Below are 16,503 nucleotides of genomic sequence, written 5' to 3'. Positions count from 1 at the left end.
CAAGGTGCAAGGTGTTTTCCCGAGTCTTTTCAAAATTTTCCATGTCCATTTCAAAACCGAACTTTTGAACAACTTACTTTCAAACTTAGCATGATTTTCAAAACGTGGAATGCTGCCCAAATAGGACTAGAAAGTTCGGCCAAAATGAGCTTTTATAGTAGCGACATCTTTGCCCATTTCAAATCTCATTTTCAAATCAATCCTTCGTTTTTCAAAATCAATCCAAAATGCCTCTCGAACCTCAACCAAGCATGAAATGCGTCAAGTCGTGTCCGGGTCATGGCCGTGTTAGGCCGGGTGTGTTTCGTTCTAAGAGTCTAGAACACGACCTTGTTGGGTCACCCAAGCTCACCTCTTGGGCCTTGAGTCATGTTGGTCGACCATTTGGTCTAGGATAGTCCACAAAAACGCCCAAGCTAGGCCATTTAGGGCGTTCCACTCGAACCTAAGGACTATGTTGGTCCAATCACGGGTTTAGTCACACCGAGTCCAGTTTAGAATCGAGCTATGACAGCTTGAGTCATGTCGTCTTGTCGAGTCTAAAATGAATCGAGGTCTAAATCCAACCGTGAGTCGAACTTTTGGTTAGTCAGTCTCAAGTCGAGTCTTTGTTTGAGTCAAGTTGGTGTCGTGTCCTTAAGTGTGCAGGGGCTCTTACTTTAAATATTGACTCAGTTCGGGGTTTTCTTGTAGAAAGGCCGCCAAAAACCCAACTTCAAACAATGGAAGACGCTGTTAACAAACTCACTGAGGCCGTGAACCTCATGATGACCAGAATGGATGCGATCGAATCCAAGATGGGTGAAGATTCCTCTTCATCTACCCCACCTCTGACTGATCTGGAGAAACGGTTCAAGTTCATTGAAGACCGTCTGAAACTCTCCCAGGGGAAGAACATCCACTATGAAAATGCTAGGGCCTATGCCCCAGTTCAGGATAAGTTGCCCACGAACATGGTACTCACTGACATCCCAAAGTTTAAGGGCACAGAAGATCCAGTCCACCATGTTAAGGCCTATAAAGGGTACTTAGCACTCAAGGGAGTACCCTCGACATGCTCTCTCGAAATTTTTGTCCAATCTCTGGATGAACAACCGAAGGCGTGGTTCTATAATCTTGACCTTAAGAACTTCCCCACTTTCGAAGATATTACGGTGGAGTTACGCAAGCACTATCTTTGATAATGTCGAGATTCAAACCAACATAAGAACATTGGAGGTGATGACACAGAAAGACAAAGAAGGCTTTACTGAATTCCTTGCAAGATGGCGCGCTGAAAGCGTGAAATTAGCCAAGAAGCCTGACGAAGTTGAAATGGTAGATAAGTTTGTAAAGAATCTACGACCTATTTACCGCAATGCTCTGAAATACCAGAATTTTGGCTCTTTCAAAGAATTGATAAGAATCGGGATAAAGGTAGAAGATGATGTCAGAATGGCAGAGGCTGAAAAGCCGAAAGGGTACCAAGGGGCCTCATCGTCTAAGGCCAAGGCCCCAGCAATGACCCATATTGATGAAGCCATCAATCTCTTAGAAGGGCAATCGAAGAAGTCGCAGCGCCAAACACCAAGGGCATTCACCGATATCGGATGCACTTATACATACGCTCTCCAAAGGCTCATAGCCCAAGGAAAGCTGAAGCCTATTGGTCCGACTCCGGACCCTCCCGCTGATCAACAAGGTAAATGGTATAAACCAAATGCCTACTTTGCTTTCCATCAAGGGAAAGGCCATGATACTGAAAAGTGCTATCGACTGAAGCACGAAATTCAAGACATGATCAAGAATGGAACACTCCCGATCCCAACTGTTAAACCCAATAACATCACCAATCCATTTGGCGATCACGCAAACTTTGTTTCTGTCGAAGACAATGTCGATTATTCCAATCTTATCCGCCCATGTCACTTGAAAGGGGTGTTTATCGGGAAAATATTTGTGGATTGCTTTGAATTCTTGCCAAACCCGAAGAATGAAATTCAAGTTGGGAGTCTTGCTCTAGAATGTACTCCTCTCATTAACGAAGTTAATAAAGGACAATTCGATTCACCAACCTTCATCATTGGCGTAGATCCTCAGAGGACTACCTCGGGATGGAGGTAGACCATCATAAGGATCAAGGACAAGAGCCGAGCATCTAAGCTGACAGCTGAACAAGAGAAAGCTCAAGACTAGATTTGAAACTTATGAGTCGGATCTGTTTTCTTAGTCGAGTCGAGTCTAGGACTTTCTTTTCTTGAAGTTGAGTCGTTTGTCCCGCAATGACCTAGGGTGTGTCCTAGGAATCGTTCCTTTGAGTCTTTTAAGCAATTGCCTTTCCAATAAAAAGTTGCAGTTTCGTTTCCAAATATGTCTTGTTTCCCATCCTCAATCATTCCGAAATATGATAAAACGCACAACACACTCAAAGGCATCCCTGGGGTGGAAATATGTCTCGTTTCAAAATGTAAGGTACACTAGGATCCTGTGTTTGATTCCTTTACCTATTCCATGTCTGGTGGTAGAAAACCTCCATCTGAACCAATGTTTGTGACAAGCTTTTAGATGATTCTATGACAAACCCGGACTAGCTCCTTGTTTCCCCTATCGATGATGGAAGGCAAGCCTTTTCCCCAACAAAATCATCCCATCTCGAAGAGAGAAGATATCAACCCGTTCTAACAAGGAATTGTTAGTTCCTACCCAAATTAGTTGGCGAAGCCCAGTTTTCAAGGTGTATCCATTTATGACTAAGAGAATGAATAGAAGATCATTTTCAAAGAGAGAAAAAAGATGAAAAAGAATGAAAAATGAGAAAAAGAGAAAAATTGGAAAAATGAAAAAAATGAAAAAATGAAAAATGAAAAAAGATGAAAGAAAAAGAAAAAAGAAAAAAGATGTTCAAGTTGTTGCAGAACGCTTTTGGTTGAATGTCGAAGTTACGGAAGCCAGAATTCAAGTCAAGTACCCATAGTTGAGGTTCAATGGGCGAAGCCCAAAAGCTTAGGTAGTAACCTCTTTACCCTCTAAGTCCTTCCTGAGACAGTTACAAGGGGATAGTTAGGAATTCTGAGAATCAGTCTCTTGTGTTAGTACACCCAAGCCTTTAGGGTCCAGACATGGAAATTTGATCCCACATCGATTTCCAACCCATTTGTACTCGGATTTCATCAAATCTGAGACACCATTTCCAACCACGTTATAAGCCATAGCCCTTGGCCTTAACACCACAAAACGAACCTTCAGAATGATAGTTTACCTTGCGAACCTATTTTTACCAAGCTCCACATCCCAAAGAACTACAACCTTTTGTACCAGCCCTAGACACGGGATTTAACGGTACCTTACAGGCTAGAATGGGATACGACATGATACCTTAGGTGAAACCTTCAAGTGTGTACACACAATCAAAATGCCATGATTATGCACGACGATCGAACTACGTCGGATTTGATTTCGCTCCACGCGAATACGTAGGCAGTCCTTCAGAATAAGGGATTCAATCCACCCGTCATCCAAGTTGTCATCTTGTCGGTTTCTTACGGGTCTTAACCAAGTCCAAATGAAGCCACCTTTGTTTGAGTTGGTCTTAGTACTCGATGTAAGCTAGGATAAGGATATAGGTTCAGATGAATAGTATTAAGTCTCAGAATGAGCTTTATCTAATGGTTTAGGCAAAGATGCTGAGTCACATAGATGTGGGTTTGTGTTGGGAACAGAAAATATGAAAAACCCGCTGAAAAGAATGAAGGCGTGGAAGAAAAATAGTAAAAGCCCGCTGAAAAGAAAGAAGGCGGTGGCAAGAAATGATGAATACTCGCTGAAAAGAAAGGAGGCGAGGAGAAGAGTGGCAGAATGTTCCCAACAAGAGTGATGTGTGATGTCCAACTGTTCTCATAAAATCAGTCTGTGTTTAGTGTCTAGGCGAAGCCAGCGTTGTTGCTCTGTGAGTTTAATCCACCTTGTTAATGCCAAGTGATTTTGATTCCCATGTGCCCTTGGGAGCACGCCCATGCCATACGATATCTCTGTCCCAAGTTCGACGACCTTGTGATTCCCATTTGCCATCTTTTGGCGCCGGAATGGCCAATTTACATTTCTACCCTCAACAAAGACAATATTTGAATTTAAACTCGTGCACACTTACGGTTTTATTTTCCTTTTTGTTTTACGGTAGCGGGCTACGCCCACGTTTGTTTACGGGTCATACGGAGTGTCTGAGTCGTATTTCATGCTCACCCATCAAGGTTCGATTTCAAAAAAAAATTCAAAATTTCAAAATTCCAAAAACTTTTTGCGAATTGTGGATAGATGATCCAAGTAGTGGAATCTTTGTGGGTCGATGATCCAATCCTTCGAAATTCAAAATTCAAGATTCAATTTTTGAAGGGCCGATGGCCCAACATTCCAAGTGATGTCAAATTCAAACTTCGGGTCGATGGCCTAGTTTTTCAAAATTTTCAAATTCAATTTTTGGGTCGATGACCCAGTATTTCAAATGATCCTATTTCAAGATCGATGATCCAAATGTGCTTATGTGATGATTATTGCTTGTACATTTTCTGTGTTTCAAATATAGCAGGATATGCTTCAACTGGGGGCTCTAAAGTCTTCGACTTTAGAGCCATTCAATCAGGGGCTCAAGCCGTCGGCCGAGAGACCATTATCAAGATGAAATGGATGACATCCGCCAAGAATTCAATTCAATACAAGAGTATGAAATGGAAGAATTCCTTAGCTAAAAGCAAATGATGAGAGCGGCGGCAACCTCCTTGGAAAGTCCCGTCCCATTCGGACAAGCGCCAGCAGATGATAAATTTTGGGCAAATGTCAGCAGATGATGAATTTTGGACATACGCCAGCAGATGATAAACTTTGGGCATGTGTCAGCAGTTGCCGAACTACGACGCGGGTTTGATTCCGTCAGAAATGGATACGTAGGCGCCCGAGGATAAGGCTCAACCCACCATATATGCGATTTATGGGTCGATGACCAACGATGATAATTCGACGCAACAGAAGCAAGAGTCAATCCTCAGCGAAGTTTCAGGTATGATCTCTTCTTATGGCTGGCGAGCTTATATACGCAAGTCTAATGGACTATAAACGACCCGCAGAATCCTCAGGTCGAGAGGGACCTGGGGTATACTTTGACTTTCGCCTTGTCCAAGCCTCAGTCAAAGTGGGGGCTCTGTAGATACCCGTATCCGTCGATATTGGAATTTATAGAGAACCCGACAAACACCCGATGATGATAGGACACATGTATTTATTTAGTTGTCATTGTCATTATTTGGGTTCGTTTTACGATGTAGAATGAGCGTTGTCGACGGAGTATTTTAATTTAAATGATATTTAAAATTAAAGTTTTTTTTAGGAGATTTCAATTTATTTTATTTTATTTCGAATTTATTTTCTTAAGTTTATTTTATTGAAAATAAAATAAATATTTGATTTGAAAAATCATTTTATGAGTATATTTGATTTGAAAAATCATTTATTTTAATGTGTTAATTGATTTGAAAAATCGATTTAAAAATCGAAAAGAACTCGTTTTAAACACGCGTTTTTGAGCTAGATTTTAGCTCGGTTTTTGAGCCCGTTTTCTTTGCGAGTTGGCACGAATCTCGAGTACACTAACCAACCTAAGCCTCTACCCATCCAACCCCAGTTCGAACCCCATAACCACGGCCCAAATCATGCCCCAAATCACCCCCAACAGCCCGCAAAAACACGAAGCAGCCCCCCCTGTTTCGCAGCTTAAACCCAAGCCCAAAACCCGCTCCAAACACCACCAAAACCCGTGCCCATTAACCCTAACCCATACCCTAATATCCTACCCATATTACCTTACCTTAACCACCAAGAAAACCCCCCAAACGAATCCTAGAAAACCCCCCAAAAGCTGCTGGACAGCAGCTATGCTCAGCCGAGCCCGTCTGCCTCTCCTCTCTTTTACCCTACTTTAACTCCTTATAAATACCCCCCCTTCACCATACATTCATTCCTCTAAGTTCTCCATACATACAACCGTCACTTACAAGCTTTAAACTCCAGAAATAAACCCTAATTGCCTCTCAAAAACCCTCCACAAAACCGACTTGCAAACTGGAACAGTTTGTGTGTCCTCTTCGAAATACAATTCGTTCCTCCATCAAACCTCCATCAAAATTCGAGTTTCTTGTTCCTAATTAACCATACAACATCCATCTACACATTAGACAAAGATTTACGAGCCAAATTGCCCTTGAGAGTACACGAATTCCCTCGAAAAACAGAGTGTTATACACTCTGTTTTCGCGGCTTTTTCCTGTCTGTCCAGTTCTGTTTGTGCTCGTTTTTCGTGCCCAATAACTCAAAACGAGCAGGGACTGTTTTAAGATCTCTGTTCTCCTCTCTTTCTAGTTTTCAAAACATCTTTAAATCGAATTTTCATCGTGAAACGAGAGAGAAATCGCTGTTTGAAAGTTGCTGTCCAGATTCGATAAAAACGCGTGTTTGCTTTGTTTCTTCGTCGACGACGGCCTCTCGAGATAAAATCTACCATCGATTACGACCCAAGACGGTGTCAACGATACATGTAGGTTGAGGGTGCATCAAATCCTCCTCTTTCTCCCTTTTATTTCGTTTTTTTATGTTTTTTTTTTATTGTTTCGTTTTATTTCGTTTATCGTTTTTATTTATCGTTTAAATTAACTATGAAACTAGTTTAGTCCGAGTATGAGTTAAAGTACCACCATGAACACCCGCGTTCACTTGAGATGGGAAAGAAACCGCTACATCAGTCGGTCGTACACCCCCGTCTCATTTACATATCCTCGTGTTCAAGGTAGGGCATTAATAAAACGAGTTCTAACTTCGCTCTTCGCTTTTGACCCCTCTTTTGTTTCGTGTGATTCGACCCACCTTAGGACCCGTCACATGTTAGTATGACCTCTGATTGTTAACATATAACTCATTTAGATGACATTAGATCAATTTGATAACCTAATTAGACACATTAGGGTACATCGACATAGCTTTAAAAACCGATTAACAATTCTGTAACTTAATTGAATGCATCTCTCTCTCTCTTTCACCTAATTTCTCGCTAGTATAAGAGTGCGTGATTAGCACCTTCTTATTAACACTCGATGAGTTAAATTAATTAGCGAATTTGACCTAATTTGACCCCTTTAGGCCGTGTAGAATGCGCGTTTGCAAGGTATCTTTTCAAATCAATCAACGTCGTTTCTAACTTGTTTTCTATTTTGTTTCGAGCTCGTTTCGCAATCAATTGATCTAACTAATGAACCTGACCTAGGACCTAGGGTAGCCGTGTTTGGTTTGGCCGTGATTTGGCCGTGTCCTTTGATCTTTCTTGTTTCGTTTGTTTTGCATCGTCTGTTCTTTATTGCTTTATCACTTGTAATTTATCGTTTGTTCATCGAGTTGTAATTTTCAAGTTAGTTTTCTTTTATCGAGTCAAAACCTCTTTCAAAAACCTTAGTCTTGTTTGGTTAGACGGTTGTGCCCCAATGCAAGTGAGAGCGTAGTAAATCGCATGTTGTTTAAAGCAACATGGCCCGATTTATGCTAATGCATGCTTTGGTGTGTAGCCCTATGTCTAATTCGATGAGATTAAGTGAAAGCACACATTACGAGGAGTGACCCAAGGCCGTGAGTCATATAAGCCGTGGGCCACCCCTTTGTGCACGTTTTCCTAGGCCGAACGGCCGTGTAATGCGTCGTGTACGGTTTTGTGCATAGCGTTGTATTTTAGATCGAGTTGTATCTTTAATTTATCGTTGTGTCGGCATGAAATGCCTGGGTTGTAATAGGGTAGATCCCAACGGCTCCTCCATTCCCCTTAAGCCTTGTTTGCTTTGTATGTTGTTAGATCAATCAACCCACATGCTAAATTACAACTTTGACGAAGTTAGTTTAGTTGCATCTAAATCGACATAGAAACTTCACATGTTAGGGTTTTGAAAACAATGTTTGCATATCACATATCGTAGTAGCTATGACCTTGTTTGAAATCCGACACTTGACTTAGTAGAGGCCGTTATCGACGGGCGGGGTTAGGTGTCCTTATGGGCTTCCTAACACGTACCCTCACCCCTTACTCAAGATCTATGGTTTGTGGATCCGTCTAAATACCATTGGATTACGAGAGTCATTCAAATCGAGTGATATAGGGTACAAGTCTTTATCTTTAATCACTCGTAGTCGATTGGCTTTATGCTTTTCGATGAAAGGTGTAAAGTTGACTTGAACGGTTCCAAGTTCCCAAAAAACTTGGTGGCGACTCTAATTGGTCTTAATTCGATTCGAAAGAACCTCGAGTCGATTATGCCTAGTGTGGATCCCGCGGACGCAGTTCCCGAGGGCCTTGTCCACAACTTTGGTTTGCTTTGCTATATTTGCAGAAATGTACCAAAGAAGGCGGAACTGAGCCTCTTTATCGTCCATTAGCTGCATTTACAGAGTTGGATGAATTGGAGCAAGATTGCCTTTGCCTTGGGAAGCGTGAAGTCGTCTTGGAAACCAAATCAACGAGCAAGGAGCTGGTTTAGTGGTGTTAAACTCGATCGAAGGCTTTTGTTGGCTATTCTGTTCGATCGAGTAGATATGCGTGGTGATAAGACCTCGATCGAGACCCTGTTGTTCTCGATCGAGAGGTGCTATTTTGGAGGTCCTCGATCGAGTACATTATCTGTTCGATCGAGAGGTTTTGCTGGAATAGTGTTCGATCGAGGAGTCTGAAAGTACTCGATCGAGCACTTTGCTATTTTACGCGAGATTTTATCGCGAGAAATTATTTATTTTGTTAAGTGCATGTTTAATAAATATCTTTCCTATATAAAGGAAAGACGTCATTAGGTTTAGGTTATCTTTTGAATCATCTTCCATTCTGCATACTTTACTCTTATTTAGGCAGTAGACATCTTCCTTTGCGACGTTGCTTTGCTCTTTACATTCCGGATTCGAATTTTTGTAATCTTTCTTACTCTCTTCATTTAATTTAATCCTCATTGCATACTTAATTTGTTGTTCTTAGTTTCTGTTTTAATTAGTATTATTATTGGTTTATGTTATTTCTCTTTCATCATCTCTATATTATGTCTTCTATTTTATCTATCATTGTTTGTTTCGTTATGAATATGCGTAGCTAAATCCCTTAGTGCTAGGATTAGGGGAGCCATGATAGTGAAGCAATGATGTTATAATCAGATTAGGAGGTTTACATGTGAGAATTGATTCATAGCAATTTAATTGTAATCGTTTAGTTGAGTGCGTGCTTCTAAACTAGTTAATCCGGTTAATTTCAGACCTAGATCGGAAGATTGGAATGAATAGACCTGTTATGAAAAATAGACTACTCTAATGAGGGCGGAAGCTAAGTTAGTAGTATTTTAGGGCGGATAGCGGACCGGAAGGACCTTTCCTTTACCCTTCTCACATCAGACCGATTGACCTTACCTTTAGCAGAATTGTGTGATATCATGGTGAACTGACATCCTGGCATTCTTCTCTCTATTTGATTACACCTTTATTTCATTCTACTATTTTTATCGTTCTCTCTCTCTCTTTGCTTTACATTTCGTTCAGTAGTTTAGTTAAAACAATTTAAACACCTCCAATTTGTTACCGTGACGGACTAGAATAACAAGTAGATATAATAGCCTTCATGTGGAGTAAGATACTCGACTTACCTCTGCTATATTAGTTAGAGCCGGTTGGTTTATTTTTGATAGGGTTGCGACAGCCGTGTCAAATTTTGGCGCCATTGCCGGGGAGGCAGTTAGCCTATTTGCTTGTTTATTTTAGTTTGTTTTTAGTCTTAAGGGATTTTTAATTCCTTGAGGCAGTTCTTATTCTTTTTCTTTCTTAGTTTTGTGTATGCCCAGGTCAACAGGTCGGAATTAGTACCAGTTGATCCTGAACCGGAGCGGACTTTTCACCGTAGACAAAACTTGTTGAGAAATAATCGTCGAGAGGAAGTCTTGAGTACTCTTGAACCTGTTCTAGAGGATTTTATATTTGCAGAAGATCAGTCTTTAGAGGAAGACACTTCTATTTCTGCAACCAAATCTGCAAAGATGCCTAATATTGCTAGTCATTCCGAGCCTACAGCTGACTCTATCCCGAAAGGTTTCAAGCTTTCGACAGATGATGAGGGGAATACCTTTGACATTCGCCCCTCCTATATTAATTTGGTGGAAAGAAACCTATACCGAGGAGTAGCTAGTGAGGATCCGAGGAAGCATATGGAGGTCTTCACGGATTATTGTTCTACCATTCCCGATACTAAGGGAGTGACACAAGACAAGATAAAGGAAGTCCTATTTCCTTTTTATCTTACTGACGGAGCCTGATAATGGTTAACTGATTTTGATAGGACTGCAGCTGGGATTACTGATTGGGAGACCTTGGCTCTCGCTTTCTACAAAAGATACTTCCCTCCACAAAGAACTAATGCATTGAGAGGGAATATTACGAGTTTTAAACAAACTTCAGATGAGAATTTGTATGAAGCATGGGGTCGGTTTAAGAAGTTGGTTCGGTCTGTCTCACATCACGGGTTCAGCCAGTGGTTTTTGTGCAACCAGTTCTATAATAGGTTGTATGATGACCACCATGCTATTTTAGATGCTGTAGCCAATGGTCGATTTCAGAAAAACATTGATGATGATAAGGGCTAGGGAATTATAGAAGAGATGGCTATCCATTGTGCTAAATATGGGGATCCTAGAAGTGGTACTAGAATGGTTTCTACAGATAACAGTGCACTTGTGGCTCAACTGGAAGCCATGAATTCCAGATTTGATAAGTTTGAGTTGCAAGCCGCGGGAAATCAGCAGACAGTTCATTTGTTGTCTAGACAAGAGACCATCTCATGTGAGAGATGTGGCGAAAATGGTCATACTGCAGTGGAGTGCCTAGCTGAGAAGGAGCAAGTCTATGCCTTTTAACAATATAGGCAGGGAGGCTCCTATTACAACAACCAAGCTGGAGTTCATCCTAATTTGAGATGGACTAGTCAAAATGTCTTGAATCCTACACCTCCACCGCATCAACAAGTTTATGTACCGCCTCATAAAAATCAACAACAAGGCTTTCAAAAGCCTCCTTCTTTCCCACCGCCGCAAAAAGGTGCCTCTTCTAATGGTATAAGTGATATAGCCGAGTTGAAGTCGATGGCGCAATCATTGACCATTCAATTGCAGAAAAGTGACCAAGCGAAAGACGCTTCTATTAAGCCGCTTGAATCCCAGATGGCTCAACTGGATACTAATCAATCTTCAAGACAACCGGGTCACTTACCGTCACAACCTGACAAGAAACCACACGAGACGGTGAATCTGATAAATCTGAGGAGTGGTCTTTCTTATAAGGGACCCAAAATGCCGACTGAAAATGCTGAATTTTCTAACCCGGAAGCTGAAGTTGCTGTACATGAACAGTCGTCTTTTGACGAAAAAGTGCTGACTTCAAGAGATGACCTCGATTGACTTATTTATGGTGGTCGATCAAGGGATTATGCTGAAAAGGTTCTCGATCGAGGGACTGAAAGTGCTCGATCGAAGACTGATTAAAAGGGATATCTCGATCGAGTGGATCAAAGTGCTCGATTGAGCACTATTGCTGAGAAAGATACTCGATCGAAAGGTACTGATGCTCGATCGAGTGATTGCAATGCTGAATGTGATAATTCTTTGGCGAAGAAAAATGAAGGACTAGCTATTCCAATTACGGTCCCATTTTCGAGAAGATTGCAGAACAAGAAGATTGAGCAACATTTCGGTAAGTTTGCCGAAATTTTGAAAAGTCTTCATGTTAATGTACCATTTGCTGAGTTACTAACCCAGGTACCTTCTTATATGAAATTTATGAAAGATATTTTAACACGTAGGAGGCATATTATTGACCATGAGACAATGGCTTTGACTGAAGCGGGCACTGCCCTTATTCAAAATAAGACCCCACCTAAGTTGTCTGACCCGGGTAGTTTCTCTATACCATGTCATATTGGGACCCATTTCATTGATAATGCATTATGCGACTTGGGAGCTAGCGTGAGTGTTCTACTATTGTCTCTTGCGAAGAGGCTTGGTTTAACAAAATTTCATTGTACTAATATGACCGTACAGATGGCTGATCGTACTGTATCATAACCTTTACGTGTCTTAGAGGACATACCTGTTAAGATAGGGAAGTTCTTTCTTCCCGTTGACTTTGTAGTCTTGGATATCCCCGAAGACTCATATACTCCTATTATTTTAGGATGACCATTTCTGTATACCGCTCGCGCAGTAATAGATGTCGGGGGGCAGACTTTGACTTTTCAGATAGATGATGAGGAATTGACCTTTTACAATGCTATTCCCTATGTTGGTAAAGCCTTACAAGCCTTACAATGTTCGTAGGGCCCATATGTCTGTGATGTTATGAGCTATAAGTTCAAAAATTTGAGCCGTTTGCTTTTGTTGAATTAGCAACGTTTGTTACAACATGGCCTTCATCTCTGTCATATCATTACTAGGATCTTGTTGAGGATGTTGCATCTGCTAAAAGCCTCCTTGATTTTGTCTAACAAAATTCCCTTGTGGTTGATTACCACGATTCTGGGGTTAACATAAGCATTCTGCTACGGGGCTTGATTGTATACGTTCTGACTTCTTTCAGGGAAGAAAGAATAGGGAGTAACTTGCTTGAAAGACTGAAAAGGATGAACCTGTTCAATTGTACTCATACATTTGGCCGCAGTGTGGCCATCAATCCCACATCTTTCACAGGACACTTCTTTTTGAACCATGGCATGAATCGTTTGCTGCTTTTCCAAAGACTGAAATGTCTTCACTTTGGTTATTTGAACAGTTACGGCCTACAACTGTGATGCAACGACATTATCCGATCCACCCCTTCTCTTACTACCTCTGGGGTTACCATAATCAGCAGTGTGAGTAGCTATCTGATTGATCATCTTCCAAGTAGTATCATAATTGGTATTATCTTGGAATCTCCCATTAGCTGAAGAATCAAGTAAAGGTTGATGATCATCATACAACCCGTTGTAAAATTGGTTGCAAAGACACCACTTCTTAAAACCATGATGAGGGATTGAACGAACTAGGTTCTTGAAGCGAACCCATGCCTCATTCAAATATTTAGCGGGACTTTGTTTGAAGCCGGTGATTTGATTTCTCAAGGTGTTGGTCTTTTGCGGCAGAAAGTATCTCTTGTAGAATGCAAGAGCTAAAGTATTCTAATCAGTAAGCCCATGATCCTGCATATCTAAATCACGAAGCCATTCGACCGCCACATCTCACAAGGAAAAAGGAAAGAGAACCTACTTCACCTGAGCTTGATTTACTCCAGCAGTTAGTAGAATGGAGCAAAAATAATTAGTAAACTTCTCCATATGCTTGGCAGGATCCTTATTAGCTCCTCCCCCAAACAAGTTTCGCTCCACCAAATTGATGTAAGATGAACGAATATCAAAAGTGCCCTTATCAGTAGTAGGGAGCTTAAATCTCCTGGGGATAGAAGCCAAAGTGGGCTCAGAGTGACTAGCAAAAGTAGGCATCTTTATAGGATCTGTGGCAGAAATTGGCTTGTCCTCTTCTAAGGACTGATCTTCTGCAAATGTAAAAAGCTCGTAATATGCGTCAAGTGTACTCAATTATTCCACCTGACTAATTTCTCTCTGAAAATTCCGTCTGTACAAAAAAGTCCTCTCTGGTTCGAGATCAAAAGGTATGATCTCTGACCTGTTAGACCTGGGCATATACAGAACTAACAAGAAAAATATCAAACTGTCTCAAGGAACTGATGCTCCCTGAGACAAAAGACAAAAATAAACAAAAAACAAACAGAAAAATTGTTGCCTCCCCGGCAACGACGCCAAATTTGATAATGTTAAAGTCGTATCATCTATATCAAAATAAACCTAAATTACTGCTAAATAATAGCTAGCGGTAAGAAGGGTCGAATCCACAAGGAGGCGAGGTAATTATTCTAGTTTGTTAATATTTAAGTCGTCTTAAAGTAACCGTCTTCTTGAAGGATTTGTTTGTTTGATTTCTAACAACTAATGGAAATATAAAATAAAGGTGAATTCAAAGAAATTAAAAGAGTCTAGGGATCAAGTTCAGTAGGTAATTATCCGGGGGTATCATTTAACTAGTTGATAGGGCAATTTATATTGTTGAACGTCATATGATCGGTCGATTCTAATATCTCCTCTAGGTATATACTTAACATGCGATCGCTATCATTAAGTCAGTCTATTCAATTGTCGTAGCCTATATTAGTCTTAATCCGGTCGGTAATAATCCTAATTCGCAATGCTAATTAACTAATCCTGGCCAGTAATTAATCAATTAGGTTTAAGACAATAATTGAACAACCACCAAAGGCATTTTAAATATCAATTCATTAGATAATCCCCTTCTAACAACTTAGATCCCCTTTCACCCTAGATAAGGAATTTAGCTACGCATACTACGAGAATTAACAACAATAATAATATGAAAGACATAATTGAAAGCATATAAATGTGAATAAGAAGCAATTGAATGAAGTAGAACTTTGAATTAATAATAACTGAAGAAAGATTAGCAATACCGTAGTTAAATAATGCTTAAATCCTAAATAATAGCAATAAAACTAAACTAAGGGTTTCTAGGAGTTTTTAAAGTAACTAAGACGTAAAAATACAATAGGGCACGAATTGGGTATTTATACTAAACATAAACCGATTTAGGAAACTTGCCCGAAAAGTCATCATACCAGGGTATACTCGATCGAGTCATAGGGAACTCGATTGAGTAAACACCCACTCGATCGAGTCCTTGTGAACTTGATCGAGTATTTGTTTTTTCAGCTCATTTCTTCGTGTAGTCTTCTTCACTTCTCTTCCTTTATTTGTCTAGATTTCTGTGCCATGATTTGTGTATTCCTTCGTGCCATATCCGCGGTACTACATTTCATTCTTTTGCTCCATAAATGAATCATTTCTGCATTAAATATCAAAAAGAGGAAGTAAGAACATTCTAATATAATTGACATATAAACAATGTAATTTAGCATGAAAACCGTACCAAAAGTAACTAAGGGGAGGCATATAAATGTATATAAATATGACTCATCACCCAGTGACCGCAAGCCCACACTACGACGCACCCGTACACCCCTTAACCACTAGCCATGCCACCACCATCAACGGACAACATCACGTCCTAATTCCCTTCTACCCAACACCAATTAACAACACCAACAACTCCCACAACCCTTAAACCACCCCCACACACAACCAGTGACCACCGCCGTGGTCTTCCTTGACCCACGATGGTCCCATTAGTCATTGCCAATCCCCAGGTCAGTCCATGGTCAAGCAGGACAACCCCACAACCGGTTTTAAGGTAACACCACGCATACACCAACAATTATACAATTTTCGACCACTGCCGCACAAACCACTACCTACAACCACCCTATCGCCACCCTTAGCATCGCCCAACCCCGACGAGTCCAACCAATCCAGTCCCAAGTAAATTCGAGTCATAACAAGGGTCATAAACCTGTCTTAAACGCCCACGGCTTCCCCCCTTTAAGACGCCCAAAAAACCAACCACGGTGGTCAACGATGGTCAAGGATGGTTCCATTAAGGTCACGGTGGTCCACGACAGCTCTTAGGGTCAATGGTGTAGTCCACGGCAGCCTATACGGTGTATATATGATGATTTAATTGAATAGTGCGAGATAAATAAATTATAAGACGGTCTTACCTTGAGACGATAACTTTTATGATATTCCTCTACTTTTCTCCCTTTAGATCTTTATCCCTTTGCCTTTAGTAAAATTATGTGTGTTTAATGATTGTATATGTCTTATGAGGTAGGTATGAGTTGCTTATATAGTTGTAGGAAGGAAATAGGGAGGAAATTTCCTAATTTTTAGCTACCTTTATTATTATTATTATTATTATTATTATTATTATTATTATTATTATTATTATTATTATTATTATTATTATTATTTTTTTTTTTTTTTTTTTTTTTTTTTTATTATTAAAGGGATGCGCGCAGCTTTCATTAAAATAAAAATAAAAGTTTACATGAAATTGGTGGGGAGCCGAGAAACAATCTGGGCTCCCACACCCTTAGCAATAGTAAAGCTAATACGAGTAAAAATGTAAGCGGCTACCCGAGCCCCCGCATCCCGAGATACCGAGAATTTGGATCCGCTGAGCAAGGCAACAAACGACATCCGAACTCAACTTCCCAAGTGAAGAGAAAGAGAAAGGTAGGAAACCATAACCCGCTACCGCGCACAAATCCCCATACTTAGCACACTTTCGCCGAGCAAAGACATCGGCGACAACCCGGCCCGACAAAACTCCGCCAACCCGTCGAGTCAAAGGTGAAGAACCCGGTCGACGCACACATCACGCCCCCGTCCCAAGAATAAAGCAATAAATCCGCAGGACGAAGAGAGCCACCATGTCCATCAACCAAACCGATATCCACCTCCTT

Source organism: Silene latifolia, chromosome 5 (genome assembly GCF_048544455.1).
Source record: "Silene latifolia isolate original U9 population chromosome 5, ASM4854445v1, whole genome shotgun sequence".
Lineage (NCBI taxonomy): Eukaryota > Viridiplantae > Streptophyta > Magnoliopsida > Caryophyllales > Caryophyllaceae > Silene > Silene latifolia.
This window is presented reverse-complemented; position numbering follows the sequence as displayed.